The sequence below is a fragment of the Malaclemys terrapin genome, chromosome 7 (genome assembly GCF_027887155.1).
Source record: "Malaclemys terrapin pileata isolate rMalTer1 chromosome 7, rMalTer1.hap1, whole genome shotgun sequence".
Taxonomy (NCBI): domain Eukaryota; kingdom Metazoa; phylum Chordata; order Testudines; family Emydidae; genus Malaclemys; species Malaclemys terrapin.
In genome coordinates this window covers 25,937,417-25,965,323 of record NC_071511.1, presented here as the reverse complement: position 1 = coordinate 25,965,323, position 27,907 = coordinate 25,937,417, and the positions used below count along the sequence as shown (strand labels likewise).

The 27,907-nt window shown below is 47.0% G+C and overlaps 1 protein-coding gene across 2 annotated transcripts in view; it reads right to left on the bottom strand.

The window, feature by feature from the left end:
* ERC2 (ELKS/RAB6-interacting/CAST family member 2) overlaps positions 1-27,907 on the bottom strand; it is an 866,973-nt gene that overhangs the window by 564,955 nt on the left and 274,111 nt on the right. The gene's annotated exons all lie outside the window — the stretch shown is intronic.

The window sequence follows — 27,907 nt, the reverse complement described above, 5'->3', positions numbered from 1 at the left end:
AAGGGGTTCATTCTGTCCCCTGACTTCCATCTTAGCCATTATTGTTTGTGTGTTGTATTAATTGGCAGGATTCATTTGTGCCTGTTATTGTTTGCTGAGGTGTTTTATTTGTATCTGACTTTAAAAGAGGAAGAGGAGGAGGTAAGTCAGGGGTAGGCAACCTATGGCACATGTGCCGAAGGCAGCACACGAGCTGATTTTCAGTGGTACTCACACTGCCTGAATCCTGGCCACCAGTCCCGGGGGGGGGGGGGGGAAAAGAGGCTCTGCATTTTAATTCAATTTTAAATGAAGCTTCTTACACATTTTAAAAACCTTATTTACTTTACATACAACAATAGTTTAGTTATATATTATAGACTTGCAGAAAGAGATCTTCTAAAAATGTTAAAATGTATTACTGGCACGCGAAACCTTAAATTAGAGTGAATAAATGAAGACTCTGCACACCACTTCTGAAAGGTTGCCGACCCCTGAGGTAAGTAATAGTATCACTGGACTAAGAGGATACTGGCCTGGACATGTGATCCTTTGCAACTGTGACCCACATCATGTTTCTGTGCTTAGGAAATAAAGAAGTATCACACCTTTACTACAAAGTGGGAATGAGGATATTAAAATAAAGATCATCATGAAAACAGCTACTAAACACTAAAATCAAGAGAGGCTAAAGGCTAGATTTATTTGAGAGGCTACATTGGCATAAATGAGTATGTCCTGGTATATGGCCTTAGTGGCAGAAAGTCCACAAAGGAAACATGTAGGGGATGAGAACATGGCAAAAAACAGGTGGCACTTTCTAGAAGGAGCTAATCAGCTGGGGGGCAACATTAAGCTAGATGGTCCCTCAGCAGCCTCTGCTTTTGATGCGTCTATGTAGCCCATGCAAGAACATAATGCTGCCCTCCCCTGGCATATTCTGCAAGGTAAGGCAAAGATGGAATCACTGCCTGCCTGCTTCAAGAGTGAATCTTCCCTCATACTGGCCAGGATAACACTGGAAGCATTATTAGTACATTCCTCCACTACAAGGAATGAACATAGCCCTATATAAAGTGAAATGGATACCAGTGTATAGTAAATACAGAAAGGACAACCAACAAAGAAGATGGCGTGATGAATGACGTCCTTGTCAGGTTCTATTTGATTACATTTGACCCATGCTGTGGTAACAGGTACAGGACAGCAACATTTTGTTTACTTTACATACAGCAGAAGTGGGCAAAAATGCACCACTTGTGAAAGAAGGTGGGTCTAGTGGTTATGCTGCAGTCTGAAAAATCAGGTCAGGTTCTAGTCCCAGCTCCACTGCAGACTTCCTGTGTGACTCTTAGGTAAGTTGCAAACACTTTGTGCTTCAGTTTTCTCAGTTTTAAAATTGAAATGATAATACAGCACAAGGATAGCATGAGGTTAAAATTAACCAATCAGAGATCCTCTGGTCAAAGGTGCTGAAATGGTATTATTATTATAATAAACAAAAAACTCAGGAGATAGTGGACTTTGATGCCATCCTTACAGCTCAGCATTTGCTATACTAAATTTTCATTTTTTGCTGCAGATATTTACCCAAACCTTTCTCACACAATTTTAGTTCACCCTGGCCACACCTAAAACACGACTTAGTCTTAGGGGAGGAGGAAAAAGGGGAGATGTCAGTTATGGAAAAGCTGTCATTTAAAAATTTGTGATAAACACAATATTCTTGGGTATTTTAACCAATTTGTGAATGTCCTACTCTTCTCCCAGGAAGAGTCTGAATCACATGGCCATCCTCTCACTATTTGTGTGAGGACCTGCGTTACCATTTGTAACAGAAGAGGCACTTAGAATACCACACTGGGCCATTACCAAGTATGATGGGGCATGCTCATTTCTCGTGAGCACCTCGTGAGGCTCTTGGCCTCATCAGGTGAGTCCTTCAGTGGCTCAGCCCTCCGGCCAAGTCTCACACAGTCGAATGCATGGATCCCCTTCCAGGGTAACATAGTCCAACAAATGGTTGGGCCTCTCTAGGGTCTTCAGCCCCATCTCTAGGCCTGTTTAAATTCTAGCCCCTTTCTCAGGCTTTTAGTACTAAATCTTATTCCCTTCTTAGGGCTTAGGCCACTTTGTCAGTGGCAGAACCCAGACCCACGCCAGGAACCCTACAAGTAGTAGCCACTTGCTGCTTTAACAGTTGTTGTTGCATCCCCTGGGCTGCTTCCCACTCCATCCCATCACCTTCTTGGATTCCCTGTCTGTTCCCAACAAGGTCTCTCCTAGGCCTCCTTGCCTGGAGAGTTTCTCCATCTGTCCTGATTTCTCAGTCTCTTCCCTCAGGCCTCTTTGCCTGGACAGCTTGTAATAGTCTCTGTCTCCTTTTTAATCAGGGTTCTCTCTCCCAGGCTTCTATGCCTGGAAAGCTCTCCAGTCCTATCTATGCTTGAGCAGAGTTTCTCCCCAGTCTCTTTACCTGTGGGATTTTATAGCCTTTTACTCCTCCTTCAACTTTCTGGTCCTAGCCAGCAACTGAACTGCTCAGACCCTACAGCTCCTTTTAACTGAGCCTGCTGAGCTCTGATTGGCTGCTTCCCTCCAGCCTTTCTGCTCCTTTCCTGGGATAAGGCGTGGTAAGACCACAAGGCCTCCAGCAGGGGACCTCAAAGGGCCTAGTACATCTAAGTCATAAGTCACCAACCCAAGTGGGACCATCAAAAGTTGATATGGGCCTGGGCAGATCAGTGCACTGTGCTTTGGCATGAGTCACAGGCATTGCAGGTTTGGGCAACGGCGTATGTTACCAATGTATATGACTCTGCATCAAGTCTGGCAAGGATTTCCTGCCTGATTTAAGGTTAGCTTATTTGGTTCAGTTGGTTATTTAATAAAAGCTGAGGCCAGCTTGACCACACATCTGTCTTTATTTGCGGCCTGGCACTTGGCAACATAACCTTAGCTATACTTACAGTTATGATTAGGAAAACTGCTGTGAATTGTTTCCCTCCAGTTGCAAGCATAAACTAACAAGCAGTATTAAGTACATACTATTTCATTTACCACAGCTTTATAAAATTTTCAAAACATCCTAATAAGCTATAAAAGTAAAAGTGAACTCTCAATATTTTTGCCAATTCCTGGCAACTTCGCAATAACATTCATGCATTCAAGGATCAAACCATGCCTTTAGTTTATATATAGTTTAACAGAAGTTGAGCTTATTTTGAGCCAGCTTATTCAGTTGTGATTTATTTGATAAATTTGAAAAATTAGATCAAAACTGGTTTGTGGCTCTCCTGTAATAGGTTTGACATTAGAAACATGGGATGGACTCGCAGTAAAGTAACTTTTTACTACATATCAGCGTCCATATATACTGGAGAGTGAAGTTTTCTCAATAATCCACCATTCTGGACCCAAGTAGCCTGATTTGAATACAGAAGGCACAAGAGCCTGATCTGTGATGTGGGCAGGGGGAACAGACTGGAAGAGGTAGTTACGGGGAAGGAAACTGGGACTAGCTGGGGAAGGAGATTGGACTGAGAATCAGTGGCTTGAGGCCCCCCTACACACACACGTTTTTGATGCTGTGGGGGTGGCTGGGAACAGAGCTTCTTTTGGAATTGCTGCCTCATCTAGCAGCCGAGGCTCCTGCTGTTGCCTCATACAGTCCCCAGGTCTTTCCTCCACTCCCCCATAGATAGCCATTGCCCACTCATTGGCCAAGCTGCCTGTCTATCTCTCTCACTCACTCTCTCTCTCACACACACACAGGGGGCCTGTGTCCATGGGGGAATGGAGCAGAGGCAGCAGCTTGGGGGTGGGGGTGGTGCAACCTAGAAGCTGGGGAGGGCCAGATGAAGCTGCTGGGAGCATGGACTTTCCTCACCGGCTGCCCAGTTCCTTATAGGGAGATACGTTCAGAGCAATGCCAAAAGGGAAGGACAGGAGCACCTGACTCAGAGCCAGGCCCCAGGGCCTAATAGAGACTTTCCATCCTGACTGTCACTTCACCCCAAGCCCAATACCCTCCAAACTTCACTGCACCCTCAGCACTTTATCCCCAGAGAGACACAATCCCAGAGTGACCCCAATCTCCATTGAATCTCACTGCACTTCCAGACCCTTATCCCCAGAGAGATCTCCAACCCCACTGAATCTCACCACAGCCCTCATCCCTTGAGACCCCCTCAAATCCTAGAGAACCTAAACCCAAGATTCCAAACCCCACTGAACGTTGCTGAACCCCAATCCTCAGATACACCCCCAACTCTGCTGAACATCACTGTGCACCCCATGCAGTAGCCTCAGAGAGACCCCTGACCACACTGAATCTTACTTATCTCCAGGCCCTAATCTCCCGAGAGACCCTCCAACCCCACTGAATCTGACTGCATCACCATCCCCAGCGAGAGCCTGCAAATTCCAGAAAACCCCCACCCCAATCCTAGTGACTCTTTGCACTGCCAGACCAATAGAGATCAATAAATGAATTCCTGCATTAACTAGAGCATATCTTGTAGAAAAACATCTAACCTTGACTTTTAATTTTTCAGTGATGGAGAATTCACTGCAACCCTTGGGTAAATTATCCCAATGGTTATCCTCACCATTAAAAATGTGTACCTTATTTGTAATGCGAATTTGTCTAGCCTCAAAATACTGCCATTGGATCTTGTTATAGCTATATCTGCAAGGTTCAAAAGCCCTCTATCATTTTTCTGTTCCTCACGCAAGTACGTGTAGATTAAGGAGTAACTTGACCACAATCTTCTCTTTGTTAAGATAAATATATTGAGCTCCTTCAGTCCTTCATTATACGCAACGGTATAGTGCTGCTGGAACTGACTGGAGCATCATTATGGCACCTGAAAGACAAGATGGAGCAACATTCTGGCTCTTCAACATTTCCCCCTCTTCCTGCCCCTCTCCCATTGGCTCCCTGCAAGGCTTGTGCTCTTCCCCAAAGCATCCAATGATCAGCTGCCCTGGGAGATGATGTGGCTGTGAGATGTCCAAGGAGTGGGTAGAATGGAGTATCTAGGGCACGTGTGGAGAGGGGCCAGGGGCAGGTGTGGAGGGGCAGGTCTCTGGCTCTATAAAATTTAGCACTACATCACTGACTATAAGGCATGTTTTCCAGTCCTCTTATGATTCTTGTGGCTCTTCTCTGACCCCTTTACAATTTAACATCCTTCTTGAACTGTGAACACCAGTGCCAAATGAAGAGGTAATATAACCTCTCTACTGCTACTCAATATTTCCCTGTTTATAAACCCAAGGGACACATTAGCCTTTTAGACCACAGCACTGCACTGGGAGCTTATATTCAGCTGATTATCCACTATGATGCAATAGTCTTTTTCAGAGTCACTGCTTACCAGGATAGAGTCACCCACCCTATAAGTATGGCCTACATTCTTTGTTCTCTAGATCTATGACTTTACATTTGGCTGTACTAGAACACATATTGTAATAAAAAGTTACTTATTAATTTTTCATTTTTTGTTCTGGTGCTACCACAAAAACAAATGTATCCAAAAAAAAACTAACTTGTCCTTATAAACCTCTTTCATGGATCTATATTGACATTGCTGATTCCAGTTCATTAACAAGGAAATGAAGCAGAGATCCACTTCAGCTGAAATCTTCCTTTTTTTAAAATCATATCCTATCATGCTTTTTGCATTTTTACTCTTTTGTGATGTTTTTAAATTCACATTCTTTAAATTTTAGGGGAATCTAAAGTGTTCTCTTTCCCAAGAAAAAAACAAAATACCCTCGTCCTTTTTACTCTCATGGACTTCCTATCAACTTCCAGATCCAAAATTAAAATGGAATCTTGAAAATATAGAGGCCAATGTATTCAATTCTTAGTTCATTAATCTTTATCTAAGGAGGGCCCAATTCAGCAAGGTCTTTTAACACATCTAACATGAGACTATTCATGTATAAAAGTTGGCACATGCCTAAGCAGCTTGCTCAAGTGGGACTTTATTCTCCTACTCACCAAGCCCATACTTCTCCAGTCTTGGCTTTCTCTACCATCCTGCTCTGTAACTCTATAGTTCAGGATTCCTTTTTCACTAGTTCTGCTCTGACTGACTAAAACACTTGGTCTTCCTTCCTTCAACAAGCCTGTAGCTTTAGATCACTGAACACAGCTTCCCTTCCCCTTCTCCCATTACTGCATTCATTATTCTCTCATCAAATATCCAGGCTTCAAGAACACTTAACTTGCATCTTTACAACTATTGACTTTATTCTCTTTTTTAAATACTTTACCTTTTGTAGTTTGTATTACATAACAGTTAATAATGAAAAGAGGCACATACTGTAAATATGTCCATGATTATTTTGTAATGTTTAGGTGCTACATGTCTCCCAAAACACTAAAATACAGTTCTGTCTTGAAGAATACATCATATCAATTCAACATGACAAGTTCAATCCCTCAGTAAAGAAAAGGAATGGACAGGATAACAAAGTAAAAAAAAATCACATTAAAAGCAAGGATAACAAAGATAAAATCAAATATCAGTGAAGACATGAAGGATTTCATTCCAAAGGTCTTGAAGATTCCATTAACTTTTCCCTCCCTTCTTGTCTCCCCTACCTCACGTCTCATAAGTACAATGATTAAGTGGATGTTTGGGAAGTTTTTGAATTAGGTGAGGGAAATGGTCTGGTGAACAGGTTTGGGAAAGTGTTTCACAGAGGAGGAGAGATTCAAAGTCTTTTCTTTTTTTTAATCTTATTTTCCATGTGACAGTAACGCTGGCAATTATGCAAATTTATATTACATAATGTTGCATAGCAAGTACCATTTCTTTAGCAATTATATGTTTAAAAATTAAATATAGAGAAATAGAAATAATTTGACTGACAGCAAATATAAATATGCAATTCAAAATGAGAGAATACCAGTATACAAAGAATGTGTACATGACATTGTACAAGAAACGTTCCTTTCAACTGATTTGTTTCAAGGACTAAGATTTAAATTAAAGATCACAGAAAAAGAAGGAAAAAGGTCTCACATACTGGGAAGGAAGCGATACACAAGATGGCTAACAGACACAACATTGATTCAGCCAAATAAACAGTTTTCTAGTATCTCAACTGCTTCAGTGACTAACAGTATAAATAGATCATTTATCCAAGGAAATTAAATAATTCTGAAACTATCATAATACATTATTTTTCTTCTAGAAAAATAAATCCAGCAAACTCAGAAGTTTTGTATTTTGTATTTTTAATTTAAAGGTATTCATTCAATTCAGAAATTTCTCATTCATTCTGTCTCTTAAAAATGCTGCTTTAACAAAGCTATTTTTTTTTTATCTAGGTGTTATTATACACAGTAGTAGTTTAGTTCAGTTTTTTCTCAAGTATAAGACCACAACTTTCATGGCTCACTGTGCACCACAATTGTAATTCCTCCCTGCAGCAACTGAAACCTAAGAAAATTGTTGCCACATGTCAGTGCCAGCCAATCCACACAGGCTTTTATTTACTAAAGCCTTCAGGCTACACAACTCAGCTACCATTGCTCACCATGGTAAGACTGTGAAGTAGCAAATCTACTTCAGAAAGACAGCCTTTGCTCCACATATATTATTCCTTGCCTGAATATATGAAAGAGCACTGTTGTGTCTGGTTTTTTATATTACTCATCTTACACAGATAGAAAAGTATTTATTGTTTTAAACTGCAAATAACTACAATAAAATTAGGCTCCCAATAAGTTGGCAATACAATGCAAAATCCAAAAAAAGCCTTTTATATTTCTGATTAACTCATACCAACTGAAAATATGGAAAATAATGATAGAATCAAATTATTTAGGAAAAAAATAAGCTGTGTGTGTTCATTAGGAAATAATAGTATATAATAATACAGAATTAACTTATAAAGAGAGGTTACAGAAGTTATGTAAGGCTAAATTATGTGGGACTAAGGGTACATCTACAGTACGAAATTAATTCGAACTTATTCTATTCGAATTTTCGGAAGCAATTTTATACATTTGGTGTTGTGTCCCCCCACTAAAGCGCGTGAATTCGGCGGAGTGCGTCCACAGTACCGAGGCTAGCATCGAATGTCGGTCCAGTGCACGGTGGGAAGCTATCCCACAGTTCCCACAGTCCCCGCCGCCCATTGGAATTGTGGGTTAAGCTCCCAGTGCATGATGGGGCAAAAACATTCTCGCGGGTGTTTCTGGGTGTGTCACTCGCTCCTCCCTCCGTGAAAGCTACAGCAGACATCATACTGCCAGCAGATGGTGCAGTATGGTGCACTGCCTGTCTCCTGATACTATGAATCCACCTCGCATGTCCTCTCATCTTTCTATCTATTCTTTTATCTAACCATTTCCCGCCTTTTTTCGGCCATCGTGACCTGAGCCGCACAGCTTCCGCCACAAACTCTGCTCTCCTGCTCTTGCAGCTCTAGCAAGCTTCCCGACTCCACGAAAGCTACAGAAGACAACAATTTACTGCCTTTTATCGGCCATCTTGAACCAAACAGGCCTCCTACATTTCGCGCCCTTTTTCCAGGATTACCCATGCAGGCGCCATAGCGTGGCAATCATAGAGCCCGCTCAGATCTCTGCTGCAGTTTTGACCATTCTAAATACCTCGCGCATTATCCAGCAGTATGTGCAGTACCTGAAAAACCGGGCAAGGAAGCGACGACAGTGTGATTACTATACTGATGAGGACATGGACCCAGACGTTCCTAGAAGCACGGCATGTGGTGATTGGGAGATCATGGTGGCATTGGGCCAGGTTCATGCCATGGAACGCCAATTCTGGGCCCGAGAAACAAGCACAGATTGGTGGGACCGCATAGTGTTGCAGGTCTGGGATGATTCCCAGTGGCTGCAAAACTTTCGTATGCATACGACCACTTTCATGGAACTTTGTGACTTGCTGTCCCCTGCCTTGAAGCGCAAAGACACCAAAATGAGAGCAGCCCTCACAGTTGAGAAGCGAGTCACCATAGCACAGTTTGGAGTGTGCAAATCTACTGTGGGGGCTGCTGTGCTGCAAGTAGCCAACACAATCATTGACCAGCTGCTATCAAGAGTAGTGACTTTGGGAAATGTGCAGACCATTGTGGATGGCTTTAATGCGCTGGGGTTCCCTAACTGCGGTGGGGCGATAGATGGAACGCATATCCCTATCTTGGCCCCGGCACACCATGGCGGCCAGTACATAAACCGCAAGGGGTACTTTTCCATGGTGCTGCAAGCACTGGTGGATCACAAAGGACGTTTCACCGACATCAACGTGCGATGGCCGGGAAAGGTACATGACGCTCACATCTTCAGGAACTCTGATCTGTTTGAACAGCTGCAAGAAGGAACTTACTTCCTAGACCAGAAAATTACTGTTGAGGATGTTGAAATGCCTATAGTTATCCTCGGGGATAATGCCATGGCTCATGAAGCCGTACACAGGCACCCTGGACAGTAGTAAGGAGCAGTTCAACTATAGGCTGAGCAAGTGCAGAATGGTGGTAGAATGTGCTTTTGGACGTTTGAAAGCGCGCTGGCGCAGTTTACTGACTCGGTTAGATCTCAGCACAACCAATATTCCAATTGTAATTGCTGCTTGTTGTGTGCTCCACAATATCTGTGAGAGTAAGGGGGAGACATTTATGGCGGTGTGGGAGGTCGAGGCAATTCGCCTGGCGGCCAATTTCGCACAGCCAGACAACAGGGCGATTAGAAGAGCGCAGCAGGGCGTGCTGCACATCAGAGAAGCTTTGAAAGCCAGTTTCATGACTGGCCAGGGTACCGTGTGACAGTTGTGTTTGTTTCTCTTGAAGTTACCGGCCCCCTATATATCTGAAAGGAAATAAAGTCAAAATTGTTTAAAAACTGTTCTTTATTATTTGTTGCACAACACATTGAGAGAAATCCGAAGGTAGACCGGGGAGGGCGTGTATTGGGTTAGAGAGGTGGAGGAGGGAAGGACAAGTCCAGAAACCAAATCAAAAGTTCGCATATGCCAGCTTTCTGCTACTTGGGCAATCCTCTGTGGTTGAGTGTGTGGGTCCCCGTAGCCTCCCCACTCGTGTTCTTGGGCATCTGGGTGAGGAGGCTATGGAACTTGGGGAGGAGGGAGGGCAGTTATACAGGGGCTGCAGTGGCAGTCTGTGGTCTTGCTGCCTTTCCCACATTAGATCCACCCTACAGCAGAGCATGTCAGTTTGCTCCCCCATGAGCTTGACCATAGCGTCCCGCCTGCTCTCATCGCGCGCGTCCCTCCTGTCTTCGTGTTCCTGTAATGCTTTACAGGATTCCACAATTGTTTGCCTCCACACATTCAGCTGGGCCCTATCAGTGCGGAAGGACTGCATAAGTTCGGCGAACATGTTGTCCCGAGTTCGTTTTTTCCGCCTTCTAATCTGGACCAGCCTCTGGGACGGAGTAGATATGGGCCGCGTTGAAACATTTGCACCTGCGGGAGGAGAAAAGGGGAGGGTAGTATTTTAAAAGATACATTTCAGAGAACAAAGGGGACACTTTGGTGTGAGTAAGCCATCACACATGGCCGGGCAACAGAATTCAGCTTGCAGGCAGCCTAGGGGCACGCGGGGTTCTGCTTCTTCTTCATTCATTTCAATGCTTTCAAACTGCTGGGCCCCCTTTCCCATAGCAAGCAATGCCTGGTGGGTTTGCATATAAAAGGAGGGACTGCAGGCTCTCTGGGATGATCGCTTCACACAACACACACACCCTCGCACACCCACCGCCTGGCTCCGATGAGGCTCTGAGCAGGGATGAGCCCTTTAAACTAAACGCAAACAACCCAGCGCATCTGGGTTTCCTCCCCACCCCCCACCACGTGGCTCTGATCAGGCTCTCACTCACCAGAAGTATCTTCTCCGGGGTCATGGTCGGGAGCCCGCCTTGGGAGTGGGGGGAGGCTTTTGGCTCCAGTGTTAAGAATAGTTCCTGGCTAGGGGGGAAAACGGATTCCCCACTTGCCGCCTGTGCACTGTCCTCCTCCTCCTCCTCTTCTTTGTCCTCCAATGACTCTTCCTCCTCGCTCTGTGCAACTCCCCCTTGCAGGTGTCCACGGACAGTGGTGGGGTAGTGGTGGCGTCACCCCCCCATAATTGCATACAGCTCACAGTAGAAGCAGAATGTATGGGGCTGTTACCCAGAGCGCCCACTTGCCTCCCTGGCTTTTTGGTACGCTTGCCTGAGCTCCTTGATTTTTGTACGACACTGCTCTGTGTCCCTGGAGTAGCCTCTTTCTGTCATGGCCCTGGAGACTTTAGCGTACGTATTTGCATTCCTTTTTTTGGAACATAGTGCTGCCATAACAGACTTGTCTCCCCAACATGCGATAAGATCCAGTACCTCCCATTCGGACCATGCTGGTGCTCGTCTGCGAATCTGGGATTGCGTGATCTCCTGTGATGGTGGACTCTGCATGGTCGCCTGTGATAGTGGACTGTGTTGATGGTCACCTATGCTGATGGTGACCAAACAGGAAATGAAATTCAAAAGTTCCCGGGGCTTTTCCTGCCCACCTGGCTAGTGCATCAGAGTTGACAGTGTTGTCCAGAGCAGTTACAAGGGAGCATTCTGGGGTAGCTCCCAGAGGCCAATAACATCGAATTGCATCCACAATACCTCTAACCCAGGATTGCGATCTCGATTTAAGCGCTACTCCGCTTGCTGAAGTGGAGTACAGAAATCGGATTAAAGAGCCCTTTAAGTCGAAAAAACTGGTTTGGTCGTGTGGACGGAATTTTTTTTTTTTTTTAATTAACTTGGCTAATTCCGAAATAACAAACTAGTGTAGACCAGGCCTAAGAGGGCAAGTCCAGTGCTGAAGTAGAGCTGCAGCATGTGCTAGCCATTGACAGCCTTTCCTTATTAGGAGTGCTGCTATTGATCAATCCCAGTACCCCAAGAGGTACTAGGACTGGTCAGTCAAGTGGCAGGGTACTGCCCATAAAAGGGTAGTGCCAGGCAGAAGCAGCCTTCCCCTCTGTTTCACCACCACTGCAGCAAATTACCCATTCTTCTACCTGCCATTTAGGAAGATTATTGCATGGAGAAGCATCCAATTCAATTGTTGCTTTATGTCTATGGAGTTGTGTTACTGTACCATGGATAATAACTAGAGTTTGAAGCTCATCAGGAAAATGAAATTTACTAGGATTAGACACAAACTTTTCAGTTATGATCTAAGCTCTAGTTGTACTTTGGACTCTGAAGGTAGACAATGCTATTATTTTCAATTATTACATAATCTACCTTCTTAATATATATTTCACCCAATTTTGTCTGTTATCATGGTTCTCATTGCAAGATCGGCGCCTTAATATCAGAACCATATATTAAGGTCTTTTGATAATAACCTTTTCTTTATTATTTCTCACTTAAAACATGGTATTACATTGACATTAACTCTCACTAATTTCGTCTAAACACTGCCTTTTTATTCTAATAAGCAAGATGAGATTTAGGACACTTCCCAAATACACATTTTACTAACCCATCAACATCTATATAACTAGATTAAAGAAGAAGAGGTTTATTCATATGAAAAAATAAAGCATTCTACCTACAGGAGTGACACTGTAAATGGAATCCTCTGACTAATACTTACTGATGGATGAAATTCACCCCCTGTGCAGAGGTCCAGCAATAGGCCTAGACACCATGTGCATTCTAAGTAAAACTATTACTATTGATGGAACACTGAAGGGAAAAAAAGTCACCTGGTTGGAATAATCACGAGTTTAATTATATCAGCAAGCTGCTTACTTTCAATGGCTATTTTTATATTAATAGTAAAATGTTTATCTGAGCTTCCTTTTTTAAAAACTGTCAAGACCTGAAAAGGGAACCCAAACTGCATATTATTATTTATATGTTGGTCCAATTCATGCTCCATATATAATTATCTACTTTGTCACACCTTATTTTCAGATTATATAAACTGTAACATGCATTTTAAACATGGACTGCCTATAAAATGTGGCTTGACAAATTATTTGTACATTACATTTCCTGTTGAAATAAAATAGAGTGAGAATATTTTGGATAAAGATAAAAATCTACAATTGTTTCCTTCAAAAGAGCTAATTTTCCAGCTACTATAGAATGCTTGAAACCGCTGCACAATTGTAATTTAATATGTTATTGTCATCAATACCAGGCCAACATGGTCTGCCTAGGAATCTGCTCAAAGCAATGCAGGCTTGTTTCCTAACTGGTTAAAAGAAAGAGGATGCATCCTTTTGTTAAAACAATTCTTTCTGAACAGCTATAACTGTTACATGATTTTTATTTATTTATTTTTAAGATTTACGGTGGTTTTCAGTATTACAGTCACCGGCATTTATAATTCTTTCTGTTCACTAGATAATAGAAGTACTAGATCAATGTGGATATCCAGTGAGCTAATGTACTACTATCTGAGGGCCCATCCTGTATGCCCACACAGAGAAGGTGCCCCCTTATTGCCCTACACCAACTATTGCATAGGTAGCAGCATGGAAAGAGCAGATTCTACAAGGCTCTAAATATTCCCAGTGCATGTGAATGGAGAGTGAGTAGAACACTGCCTCTGGCCCCTCAACTTGCTAGCCAGCGCTGCTGTATTGCAGACATATGTTGCACCAGATATACGGTCAATACACATTACACCCCAAAGTTCAAGGAAACAGGAAGACAGTTTGTGATTCTCCCGGTCAAATTCTGCTTCTCGGTCTGCTCCTGGGACAGTACAGCTACACACGCCCCCATAAATAAGATTGTAGCACAGCCACAATTGACTAGGCTTTAGATTTCAAAATGTACTTCAAGTACAGTATGTTATGATATAGAACCAAACACATATATTAAGTTCTCTCACTCACATAACATGTTTTTTTAATAAAACAATTGAGTTGTTAATACACGGTCAATAAACATGACTTGTTGATATATATGATTCACTGGAATGGAATTAAAAATTGCTTCATAAAAGTAAAAGTATTTAACCATAATTTTCATAAAATCATAGGAAAATCTCTTCTACTGTTAACAATCCAGAAAACATTCCAAATAAAAATCCAAAGGAATTTAACTTTCTTAATACAAATGCCTTCAAGAAGAGAAAAAAATCAGACTTCAACGCACACTCATTTTTTACAGATTATTGTGGATGGGGGTAAAATTTGAGAATTATGAACTTGAGCCTAATGAACATTCAAACAACTCAAAATGATCTTAAACCTCTCAATGGTAACTGGAGCTATAACACACCATAAGCTGCCCTGCTTCTCATCCCAATCACATCCCTTAAAGTTTTCTGAATAGTTCTGTGACAGGTGGTAATAATTTTGGAGACTGTTTATAATTCTGACATCCTGATTTATTGTCACTCTACTAAACAATCCCATTAAATATGTTACTCAAGAGTTTTTAGATCTTCCTCATTATATATTGTGAAATCCTAATGATAGAATTTAAGATGAGTCACTAGCAGATTAATAATTACAATGCAGCATTTGTGAAAGGTAGCAGATTTCAGTGTAATTACCAAAGTGTTTTTAAAAAATAATTTTTTTCTGTTAGAGAAATTAAACACTCTTGTGAGAAAAACCATTCAGCTGAGACTGTCAAAATCCAAAGAATTTCTAAAGGAATAAAGAAATCTGTTAGGTGCCAACACTTTCATACAAAATAAGTTACATGATCTTTTCCCCTTTTTTCTTAAATACAGCAACCAATATGCATGTTTAAGATAGCAATCACCTGCCTTTATTTTTAGGAAATATATTAAAAACTTAGAAAATCATTTCAGCAGAAATAATTAGTCTCATATGAATATTTTAGATCAGGTTAGGGTGCCCCTGATGTGGTTCCACAAGTTAATGTTACCATTTCTGATACTGAGATTGCCTGGCTGAAGAGGAATGAGAGCAGGATCATAAGTAATCACAGTTGTTTCTTCTTGCAAAAAATTGCAAGTCATGACTCTCTCATAGCAAAAAATGCAAAACTCAAAATCTTAGTTTAAAAAAAGAAAAGCCATCATACACGGCATTTTACTGACATTTATTTTCCACTAGAAAACAATAGTTAAAAGCATATAAGGATAGGGAGAAAAAAACAAAATAAATATATATGCAACATTTTATAAAACACATAATTTCATAAAACACCAGCTAATATTTTAAGGGAAAGGATAATCTCGTGGTTAAGGAACAAAAATGAAAGCAACAAGTTCTATGGGGGTTCTGTTCCCGGCTCTGCCACAAATTTACCATGTGATCTTGGGCAAATCACAAAAGCCTTGATTCAGCAGGTGCTTAATATATTGAAGTACCACAGACTTCAAAGTTAAGCCTATACTTAAGTGCTTTGCAGAACTGGGATCTTGTCGGTCTAAATTCCCCCATTTCCCCACCTGTAAAATAGGGATAATAATACGTCTCAGCTTCACAAGGATGTCGTGAAAAAGGTTTTTAGATACTTCAGTAATGGGGAAATTTCTACAAATACATTTTAAAATATTGGCCAAATTCAAAAGTAATGTATAAGTGACAGTTAAACTTCCACAAACCAACTTATGCCTTCTCAACCCATGTGTAAAGAATGGAGTCTAATTTATCCAGCAAGGTGGTTTACGGAGGTGTAAGTAAAGATAAAATGAGACTCCTGTAGCTTATATCATCTTCTGACTCTTTGACATATAAACTAGACTTCCTTACATATAAGGAGATCAGGAGTAAGTAGATCTAAGGCAGATCTAAGTAATGTAAGTGTGTCCACGTACATGCATAGAAAATTTGCTGCACCCCATGCATCACTTCTGAATTTGGTCCTATGATTCATTCTGAGAAAGCATAGCATAATAGGTCTCCTATAATTTCTAAACAAAATTTCTTTTTTTTTAAATGAAATGCTTAAATTCTATATAAATTGATGGGAGACACCAATAACTACTGGAAAAGTATTACAGACAGTTCTGGCTTGGTATATTAGAGAAATGAGTGCATGATAGATGAGCCACATTTGAATCTAATGATGTCTAAATGTTTGTACCTGAGAGCTATATGCATTATTACGAGTAGATCAAGGGGTCATGATCAATACTTTGAGGAAAATCCGTTCATCTCCCTTTGTGCTGTTCAAGTGACACAAAGGGAGCAGAACTCACCCACAATTCTCCTGTTGATGATTCCACAAACATGGTATGTTCCTAGTGGTATACATCCAGCATAATTGATTCCTACACTTACCTGTACACAGCCCCCTGCTGTACTGATCATGGAGAAGGGGAGTGGTTGGAGCACACTGAGCTCTGTTTATCTCCAAATGGTTTATGGTTCAGAGGGAACTACTACTAGCTGGCACAAGTTACAGCAGGCCCTAGGCTGCTCTAACCTGCACTGGGGAAGAGAGCCACAATTCTGAGCTTCTCTTATTCTCTTCTTACTGTGGTGTCCTGAGTGGGTGAGTGGGGTAGTGGAGTCATCCTTTGCTAGGCATTCCCCGTAGGCTGGGGCAGGGCAGAGCCAGGCTAGCTCACATCCTACTCTCTTGTGAGCTCCCACAGTCCAGCAGAGAAGGGACCAGCAGCTGTTCAGAGTGCTTCCAGCTCACACCAGATTTGCTCCTGGGGTTGCACAGGAAACCATGGGAGGCATTTGGCAGGTGGTGCCCCCTACTATTTTCCATAGCAACAGGCTGATTCAAACAATTCAGTTTAAAAATTAGAGGGTGCAGTTCAGGGTATATAATAAACAAATAATTTTTTCTTCTCAATACAGTTGCTCTTGAGGGATACGATTTAGAGCTTTGAGCTCCACAATTGATTCCTCAGCTACATGTTGTATGCCAATGGATAAAGCTGTGTTACTTCTGCTGTAGCATAGGCACTTGCTCATCCAAGGGTCCTGGTCCTGCACAATATAGTTGTTCCCCTTTCCTCAACATCCAGTTCTCCTTTCATCTCCCAGTTCAAGTTCTTGAATTTATTCCCTTGTTGCTTTCTTCCTCTGTCATGTTCTCTAGTGCCCATGTACGGGGTCACCAAAGACTACAGCGCATCAAAACTATAAGAAAGGTGACAGGTTCCAGAGCCTTGGGGTAAGAGGGTCACAAGCAGGCAAGTGATGACCTGGGGTTATCATGGGTACGTGGAAAAGAGGGACATCAAAGCAATATTCTTTTGTATGGAGAGTTGAAATTGCTTAAAATATGTTAGAATAGTGTGAGCAGAACCGTCCCTTGGGTATGGTGAATCGGGGCAACCACCCCGGGCCCCACACTTTGGTGGGCCCCTGCAGGCAGGGAGGTGAGGCGGGCGGGCAAGCAGGGTGAGGAGGCAAATTGGGAGGTGAGCGGCAGGGCAAGGAGGAGCCTCCCTACCAGAACCTCCACCTCCCCCTAGTGCTTCCTGCCCACCGGCAAGCCCCACCAATCAGTGCCTCCCCCTCCCTCCCAGCACCTACTGCGTGCCACGGATCAGCTGTTTTTCATGGCATCAGGAGGCACTGGTGGGGGAGGAGCGAGGACATAGCGTGCTCGGCGGAGGGAGCGGAACGGGGTGGGGAAGAGGAGGGGAAGAGGTGGAGTGGGGGCGGGGTCTGGGGGAGCACCTCCCGGCAGATTAGAAACTCGGCACCTATGCTCCGGGCCCCTCACCCCTCTAGGGATGGGCCTGGGTGTGAGGGATGCTGTAGCTTATGCCAGGCTGCAGCAGTCACATAAGGGACCAAAACTGTTGATAATCAGCATAGTGCAAGAACTTGGCCATCCTTCTTCCTCTGGCTATGACTTCTTTCCTCTGCTGTACAAGCAGGGAGGGCAAGTGGCATAAAAGCCCCTTCGCCAATTCTATGACATCAGAGAATCCTCCCTACACCGGAGTCATCCTCCCTACACCAATTAAGCTAGCTTTATAGCCAGAATACACTGACAATTAAGCATAAGACAGACAGTACACTGAACGATCTGGCCTATCATGATTTGAAACAAAAAAACCTAGTTACCTACCTTTTCGTAACTGTTGTTCTTCGAGATGTGTTGTTCACATCCATTACACATTAGGTGTGCGTGCGTCACGTGCACGGACATCGGAAACTTTTTCCCTCGGCAGCTCCCGTCAGGGGTCCCCTCACCCCCCCGCCAGAGCGGCGCCCCGCTCTAGCATATATATACACCTGCCGGCCCGACCCTCCCTCAGTTCCTTCTTGCCGGTGACTCCAACAGAGGGGAAGGAGGGTGGGAAGTGTAATGGATGTGAACAACACATCTCGAAGAACAACAGTTACAAAAAGGTAGGTAACCATTTTTTCTTCTTCAAGTGATTGTTCACGTCCATTACATATTAGGTGACTCACAAGCTTACCATTGGAGGAGGGTAGGAGTCAAGCAACAATTGATTGAAGCACAGCCCTGCCAACCACCGCGTCCTCTCTGGTCTGATGATGGACTGCGTAATGGGCTGTGAAGGTATGCACCGACAACCAGGTGGCCGCTTTACAGATTTCCTGGAGTGGAACCTGCACCAAGAAAGCCATCGAGGATGCTTCGGCCCTAGTCGAGTGAGCCCTGATCGCTGGGGCTGGTACTTTGGCAAGCTCATAGCATGTGCGGCTGGCAAAGCACAATCCATGATGATAATTGTTGTGCTGAGATAGACTGACCTTTCATTCTCTCCGCAATGGCAATGAACAGTTGTGTCGACTTGCGAAATGGCCTGGTCCATTCCAGATAGAACGCCAGAGCTCTACAGACATCGAGGGTATGCAGGCTGTGGTGGCTTGGGTCCGTATGGGGTTTGGGGAAGAACACCGGTAGACAAATGTCCTGCCCCATATGAAATTGTGAGACCACTTTAGGGAGGAATTTGGGGTGCGGTCTCAGCTGCACCTTGTCCTTATAAAAAAACTGTATAAGGGGGTTCCGAAGTAAGGGCTCTCAACTCCAATACCCTCCTAGCCGATGTAATGACCACTAGAAACGCTACCTTCCATGAGAGGTGCATGAGAGAGCAAGAGGCTAGGGGTTCAAAGGGTGGTCCCATGAGTTTAGTTAGGACCAGGTTAAGATTCCATGTAGGGACAGGCGGGCGTGAGTAGGGAAACATCCTTTCCAGCCCCTTGAGAAATCGGACTACTGTGGGGTTGGAAAATACCGAAAAACCCAACTCTCCCAGGTGGAACACCGATATGGTGGCCAGGTGCACTTTAATTGAGGACGGGGCGAGCCCTTGATGCTTGAGGTGCAGCAAGTAGTACAGTATTGATGGGATGGAGGCCTGCAGAGGCTGTATGTGATTAGGCTCGCACCAGTGGGAGAACCTCTTCCATTTGGCAAGGTAGGTCGCTCTTGTGGAGGGCTTCCTACTACCAAGGAGAATTTGTTGGACCTGGTGGGAGCACCTATTCTCCGTAGCGTTTAGCCAGAGAGATTCCACGACGTGAGATGTAGCGACGGTAGGTTCGGGTGGAGTAGGCGACCGTGGTCCTGCGTGATGAGGTCTCGGTGCAGGGGTAGGGCAATCGGGGCAGTCAATGACAGTTCCAGCAGGGTCATAAACCAATGCTGGTGCGGCCACGCCGGTGCAATGAGAATAATCGCCATTTTCTCCCTGCGGGTCTTGAGCAGGACCCTGTGGATGAGCGGGAATGGTGGGAAGGCGTACCTCAGGCTCCCACCCCAGTGAATCGTGAAAGCATCTGCCAATGAGCCTGGGCTGAGATTCTGGAATGAACAAAACCGAGGACATTGGCTGTTGTCCTTGGTGGCGAAGAGATTCACCTGGGGAAAACCCCACCTCTGGAAAATTGAATGCAGGTCGTCCTTTCTCAGCGTCCATTCGTGCATGTGGTACGACCTGCTGAGGTGGTCTGCTAACCCGTTTAGAACCCCCGGAAGATATGCTGCCACCAATTGGACTGAGTGGGCTATACAGAAGTCCCATAGGAGGAGCGCATCGTGACAGAGGGGAGAGGATCAAGACCCGCCCTGCTTGTTTATGTAGAACATGGCGGTAGTGTTGTCCGTCAGAACTGACACGCTGTGGCCTTCTATGGTAGCGTGAAAGGTCTGGCAGGTGCGGCGAACCGCCCTTAACTCCTTCACATTGATGTGGAGCAACTTTTCTTCCCTGGACTATAAGCCCTGGGTTCGTAGGTCCCCTAAGTGTGCCCCCCAGCCCAGGTCTGTTACTAGCGTCAGGGTGGGCTGCAGTGCAGTGAAGGGGACCTCTTCGCAAACTTGCTGTCGATCGAGCCACCAGCGGAGGGAGTTCGACACCCGAGCTGGGATTGTAACTACAAGGTCCAAGGGTCTCTGCTGGGGCGATACGTTTGGGCTAGACACAGCTGTAACGGTCTGAGTCTCAGGCAGGCATGTCAGACTACGTGTGTGCAAACCGCCATGTGCCCCAGGAGTTGCATACAGCATCTGGCTGTGGTTGTGGGAAATTGTTGAATGGTGGTTACGGCTCTTTGAATGGCCAGGAACCTGGGAACTGGAAGACTTGCTCGTGCCTCCACCGAGTCCAGGACTGCCCCTATGAAGTCCAATCTCTGTGTGGGGATCAGTGAGGACTTGGGCACATTGACTAAGAGACCGAGCTTGTGGAACACATGTAACGCCAGTGCAACGTGGGAACGAACCTCGTCCTCTGTCCTGCCCACAAGGAGCCAGTCGTCCAAGTATGGGTATACCCGCATCTTTCTTTTTCGAAGAAAGGCTGCCACCACGGACATACATTTCGTGAACACTTGAGGGACTGTCGCCAGGCTGAAGGGCAAGACCGTAAATTGGAAATGGTGTTGGTTGATGGTGAAACACAGGAACCACCGGTGAGCAGGGCGGATGGCGATGTGAAAATACGCATCTGTCATATCGAGGGCAGCGTACCAATCCCCCGGATCCAGGGATAGGATAATAGCGCCAAGGGAGACCATGCGAAAGCGGGCCTTCACTAAGAATTTGTTTAGTTTGTGAAGGTCCAAAATAGGGCGGAGACCCCCTTCTGCTTTGGGGATAAGGAAATATCTGGAGTAGAACCCTTTCCCTCTTAGGTCTGGAGGGACCTCTTCCACTGCCCCTGCTCTGAGGAGGGCCTGCACCTCCTGTATAAGGAGCTGCTCATGAGAGGGGTCCCTGAAGAGGGACAGGGATGGGGGTTGGGAGGAGGGGGTGAAGAGAACTGAAGAGTGTATCCCACCGCCACCGTGCGAAGGACCCAACGGTCCGATGTTATACGGGACCAAGCACAGTAGAAATGGGACAAACGGTCCCTGAAACATAGAGGAGGATCCGTATGAGGGTCGGTATGCTGTCCTCGATCGCAACTTCAAAATCCTTGCTTGTTGCCAGGCTGTGGCTTGCCTTGGCCGTGGCTTTGGTTAGGCGTGCTGTTTTGCCTATGCCTGTTGTCCCTGCCCCTTCTGCGGTATGGTTCCTGCCTGGGGCGAGGGTGGTACTGTCTCTGCTGCGGAGGTTGGGGCCTAAAAGGCTTCCTCTGTGTCGCTGGGGTGTGCATTCCCAATGATTTGAGGGTTGCTCGGGAGTCTTTGAGGCTATGTAGCCTGGCATCCGTTTGATCTGAGAACAAGCCTGACCCTTCGAATGGGAGGTCTTGTAAGGTGTTTTGCACCTCTGGTGGAAGGCCTGAAGCCTATAACCATACCGAGCGCCTCATCACCAATCCTGACGCGATTGTCCTGGCAGCTGTGTCCGCAGAGTCAAGGGAGGCCTGCAGAGAGGTTTTGGCCACCGCCTTCCCTTCGTCCACGATGGCTGCAAACTTGGGTTGTGAACCCTGAGGCAGGGAGTCCTTAAACTTGGAGATTGATGCCCAAGAATTGAAATTGTGCCTGTTCAGAATCGCTTGCTGATTAGCGATCCTTAACTGGAGGCCCCCGGACGAGTAAACCTTTCTACCAAACAAGTCCGAGTGCCTCCTTGGCCTTGGGGGCCGGGGCTTGCTGGCCATGCCGTTCTCATTTGTTGACCCAGATACGACCAGCGAACAGGGTGTCAGGTGACAAAAGAGGAAGTCGAACCCTTTGGAGGGGGCGAAGTACTTCCTCTCTACGCCCTTTGCAGTTCGTGCACTGGAGGCCGGTGTTTGCCATACTGTCTTATAATTAGACTGTACCATTTTTATGAGCGGGAGTGCGATTCTGGAGGCGCTTTCAAGGCTTAGGATGTCCACCATGGGATCCTCCTGCTCTATCGTCTCTTCCACCTGTAACCCCAAATTGAGGGCTATTCGGCGGAGCAGTTCCTGGTGCGCCCGATGGTCAATCAGGGGAGGGCCTGATACTGTCGTGCCCACCGCCGCTTCATCTGGTGAGGAGGAAGAAGTTAAGGCCTTCTGTGCTTCCTTCTCTAACCCCTCCTGCAACTCCTCACTGGCTGGGAACTCCTCTGGAGTCTGTCCAGCTGAGCGGGCCTGAGACGGTACCGGGCTCAGTGCCGTGTCGGCTCTCTCTTGCTCCGATGGTCTGGAGACCATGGCCTCCTTATGAGAGCGTGACCGGTGTCCTGAGCTGCCGGATCTCGAGGCCCTGGATGGGGGGCCTTGGTACTGGTCAGGGCTGGCTTTAGCAAGAGCGGGGCCCGATTCCTGGGGGCGGGGCTTGCTGCAAGCCCCGCCCCCAGGACCCGAGCCGCGCCACGGGGGGACGGGGGACGGGGGGACCCGAGCCGCGCCGCGGGGGGACGGGGATGGGGGGACCCGAGCCCCGCCGCGGGGGGGGAATGGGGACCCGAGCCCCGCCGCGCCGCGGGGGGAATGGGGGGACCCGAGCCGCGCCACGGGGGGGACGGGGGAACCGAGCCGCGCCGCGCCGGGGGGGACGGGGGGACCCGCGCTGCGCCGCGGGGGACGGGGGACCCAAGCCGCGCCGTGCCGCGGGGGGGACGGGGGGACCCGAGCCGCGCCGTGCCGCGGGGGGGACGGGGACGGGGGGACCCGAGCCGCGCCGTGCGGGGAACGGGGGGACCCGAGCCGCGCCGCGGAAGCCACGCCGGGGGGGGGGGGCACCCGAGCCGCAGGGACCGGGCCGGAGCCGGGCCCCGGGGGCCGGGCTGGAGCCAAGCCGGGCCAGAGCCGCTGGGGCCTGCGGGAACGGGCCGCGCCTCCCCGGAGCCCTTCTCCCGCCCCCGCCCCCACCCCCACCCCAGCTTACCTCGTGCTGCTGGCCCGCCCCTGCTTCCTCTCAGACTTCCCGCGAATCTCTGATTCGTGGGAAGCAGGGGAGGGGGCGGGGCGTGCAGAGGAGGGGAGGAGGGGGAAGTGAGCTGGGGGCGGGGCGGACAGCTGCAGCGCGGGGCCCTCTTGGTGCGGGGCCCAATTCAGCCGAATCGGCTGAATCGGCCTAAAGCCGGCCCTGGTGCTGGTGGTAGGCCCATGGAGTCCAGAAAGGTCACAGTCCTGGCGGGCCCCACTGTGGGTGCCAAGCGGCTTGGTGTTCCCTGCTGGCTGGTGCCCTGTGGGTATATCTGCTGGAATGGCCCGACTCTGCCTCAGAAGCCACGGACGGTGACCTTGAGGGCCACGGTGGTGCTGTGGAATGGTGCCGGTCCGGGGTAGAAGAGTAGTACTTTTGGGACCAGGACTGGGAGTGGTGCCTTGTCGACCTGGACCGGGACCGGGACCGGTGCCCTCGGGACCGGGAACGACTGCTAGTGGTCAGTCTCGGGGAACGCTGGACCGGTGCTGGGCATTTGCTAAGGCCAGACGCCTGTGAGGCTCTCTGCGCCGAGGGTAGCTGGGAGTCCACTGAGGCAGAGCTCGACCGGGATCGGCGCCGTGAATGGTGCCGAGATGGTGACCTTGATGGGCGCACCATTGCCGGGTTGCCTCTGGATGGCAGTCTCGGTGTCGGCCCCGGATGCTTGTCTTTGGCCTGGAGGGGGCTCTCCGTGGACAATTCAATGAGGTCTCTTGCTGCCTCAAACGTGTCCGGCATGGAGGGCTGTTCCAAAAGTTCCTCCAGCCCTTCCTCCTCACTCAATGCGCTTATCCCGGGGCTCGAATGGCCTTTCGGCGCCAGAGCCACTGGCACCGGGATCTGTCCTGGGGCAGCAATGCCCTTGGGAGCACTCGAGTCCTTCACGGGCGCTACCTTTTTATGTGGGGAGCGTCCTCGGGCCTTGGGTTGGCCCTTCGATTTTGTCGGTGAAGACGACCGTGCCGGGGGCGGTCCTGTTGTTTCAGTGCCGTAGGCTTAGGGTGTCCCACCGGTGCAGGATCACGAACCAATGCCGGGGCACTCCGCACCGAGGCTGACGGTGCCACGGCCGGATGAGTCAAAGTGGAGGGCTGTAATGCAGCCTCCATGAGCAGCTGCTTAAGCCGAAAGTCTCTCTCTTTCTTGGTTCTGGGCTTGAAGGCCTTACAGATCTTGCATTGCTCTTTCTGTTGCGATTCCCCCAGGCAACGGAGACACGAGTCGTGGGGATCACTAATCGGCATAGGCTTGTGGCACGTGGCACAAGCCTTGAAGCCTTGGGCGTGCGGCATGCCCCGCTGCCCAGGGCCGGTGTCGGGATTTAACCAAACACCTAAAACAAAGGAGCTTAACTATCTTCTAAAGAACTGATAACTGCTAACATTAACACTGATACTATTAACACTAAGGGACACTCTCAGGCGAGAGATAAGAGTTGTTCCAATGCCGTCAGGGACAGTAAGAAGGAACTGAGGGAGGGTTGGGCCGGCAAGTGTATATATATGCTAGAGCGGGGCGCTGCTCTGGCGGGGGGAGGGGGGGGGGGACGGGACCCCTGCCGGCCCGACGGGAGCCGCTGAGGGGAAAAGTTTCCGATGTCCGTGCACACAACGCGCGCACACCTAATGTGTAATGGACGTGAACAATCACTCGAAGAAGAATGTAAAGTACAATTTTACCCTAGAAAGCAGTTTCCAAATGAAATAACTTTAGCAATAATATCACTACTATAAAAACAGATTTACACTTTCAACGATATTCAATGTAAATATTTTAATATAATGGAAAATAAGGTACTTGTGGTTTTGCTCTAAGTCAGTGGTTCTTAAACTCTGGGTCGGGACCCCAAAGTGGGGTCACCAAAGCTGGCATTAGACTTACTGGGATCCGGGGCCCAAACCCGAGCCCCACTACCCGGGGCCCAAACCCGAGCGCTTCAGCCCAGGGCAACGGAGCTCAAGCTTCAGCCCTGGGCGGTAGGGCTCAGGTTACAGGCCCTCGCCCTTGGCTTTGTCCCCCTCTGCCAGGCTTCAGTCCCCCCTCAGGGGATCATGAAGTAATTTTTGTTGTCAGAAGGGAATCACGGTGCAATGAAGTTTGAGAACCACTGCTCCAAGTATTCCATGCTGTCGGTTCATATTTATTCTTTGTGCAAATAACTGCCAAGATGTTAATCATTTCAGAGCCTTCTATGAAAATAAATTAAAAAAAACAACACATTAAACATTTACCATAATCACCTTTCTTTCTTAGTTTTGCTGAGTTTTCAGTACTAATACATGTACAATCAACACATCAGTATTCAGTTACAGTACAAACTTAATATATCTTTCTAATCCATTTAGTCTCCTGACAGGACTGTGTTCACAATTTACAGAATTTCCTACAGTTCGTTAATATTCAAACAGCACATCTGCCAGTTATTGTTTGTGTTATCTAAAGCAACGATGCGCTGCCTAATAAAGTGCTAAATAAGGCCATCAGAATTCCTTATGAAATGAATGTTTTGCTCCAGCGAACTACTAGTTGTATTAGTATCTACCTGTCAAAGTTCGCTCCGATGTCATGAGCATAGTTAAATATGTGCTAATAAAAGCTATATAAAAAAAAAGTGCTAATAAAAGCTATATAATGCCTACCTGCCATTAACTTGAATGTACAAATGAGAAAGATTTACTCACTTGAAAAACAAAGCACAAAAACAGATCATTTGTGTTTTTAATCTCGCTAACATTTAAGTAACAGCATCAGATTGCACTTTAAAAGTTAATATCTGGCTAAAATCTTCAGAACAGAATACTCAATAAGTCTAATATCCTTCTTTTTAACAGTATCTCCACAGTACAGTGACATTTTCAATGTTGTGTAGCTGGAGTATCCTAACCTTGGCTCATTTTTATCTGACCCCAAGGTTTTCATGTAATTAACAAAGAGAGAATCAAAACAAAGACTACATGCATTAGGGCAGGTAATGTTTGCATAGGTTGGCACTACCACCATAAACCCTCAAAACAGAACAAAATGAAATGTATGTAAAAATGAAATGCATCTAGCAGAGATGATAAACCTTGTAAAAGACGGTTACTCACCGTTGTAACTGTTGTTCTTCGAGATGTGTTGCTCATATCCATTCCATTAGGTGTGCGCGCGCCGCGTGCACGATCGTCGGAGAATTTTCTACCCTAGCAACACCGGCGGGTCGGCTGTGGAGCCCCCTAGAGTGGCGCCTTCATGGCGCTGAATATATACCCCAGCCGACCCGGCGCCCCCTCAGTTCCTTCTTGCCGGCTACTCCGACAGTGGGGAAGGGGGGCGGGTTTGGAATGGATATGAGCAACACATCTCGAAGAACAACAGTTACAACGGTGAGTAACCGTCTTTTCTTCTTCAAGTGCTTGCTCATATCCATTCCATTAGGTGACTCCCAAGCCCAACTTAGGTGGTGGGGTCGGAGTGAGACATTGCTGTGTGCAAAACCGCTGATCCGAAAGCAGCATCGTCCCTGGACTGTTGCACTAGCGCATAGTGAGCCGTAAATGTGTGGACTGATGACCAAACTGCCGCTCTACAAATGTCCTGGATCGGAACTTGCGCCAGGAAAGCAGTCGAGGAAGCTTGGGCCCTCGTGGAGTGAGCGGTGAGGTGCGGTGCTGAGACACCTGCCAGGTCATAGCAAGTCCGGATGCAAGACGTAATCCAGGAGGATAAGCGTTGTGAGGAGACCGGTGAGCCTTTCATTCGGTCGGCCACTGCAACGAAGAGTTGCGTCGTCTTTCTAAAGTGCCTTGTGTGGTCAATATAGAAGGCCAGGGCCCTGCGTATGTCCAGAGAATGCAAACGTTGATCCTGGCGAGTAGCATGTGGTTTAGGATGAAAGACCGGGAGGAATATATCCTGGTTGATATGAAATGGAGAAACCACCTTAGGGAGAAAGGCAGGATGTGGACGAAGCTGCACTTTATCCTTATGGAAAACTGTGTAAGGGGGCTCGGATGTAAGCGCTCTGAGTTCAGAAACGCGCCTTGCTGAGGTGATGGCTACGAGGAAGGCTGTCTTCCAGGATAGGTACAAAAGTGAACAGGTGGCCAGTGGCTCGAATGGAGGACCTGTGAGCTTGGAGAGAACCAGGTTGAGGTCCCACGTCTGAACGGGCTGACGTTGTTGTGGGTACATCCGGTCTAAGCCCTTGAGGAATCTAACGACCATGGGGTTAGAGAATACCGAAGACGCGAGTTCCCCTGGGTGAAAGGCCGATATAGCGGCCAGGTGAACTCTAATTGAAGATATCGCCAACCCCTGCTGTTTTAGGGAGAGGAGATATTCCAAAATGAGAGGAATGGGTGCCTGCAACGGGGACGTGGCTCGTTGTTCGCACCAACAGGAGAACCGCTTCCACTTGGCCAGGTACGTGGTGCGTGTTGAGGGCTTCCTACTGCTCAGCAGAATCTGTTGGACAGAGTGCGAGCATTGCTGCTCTGCCTGGGTGAACCATGGAGCAGCCACGCCGTGAGGTGGAGTGATTGCAGGTCGGGGTGACGCAGCCGGCCGTGGTCCTGAGAGATGAGATCCGGACATAATGGAAGCAGGATCGGTGTCTGAACCGAGAGTTCCAACAGTGTGGTGTACCAATGTTGTCTCGGCCACGCTGGAGCGACCAGAATTACCTGTGCCTGGTCTCTGCGCAATTTGAGCAGTACCT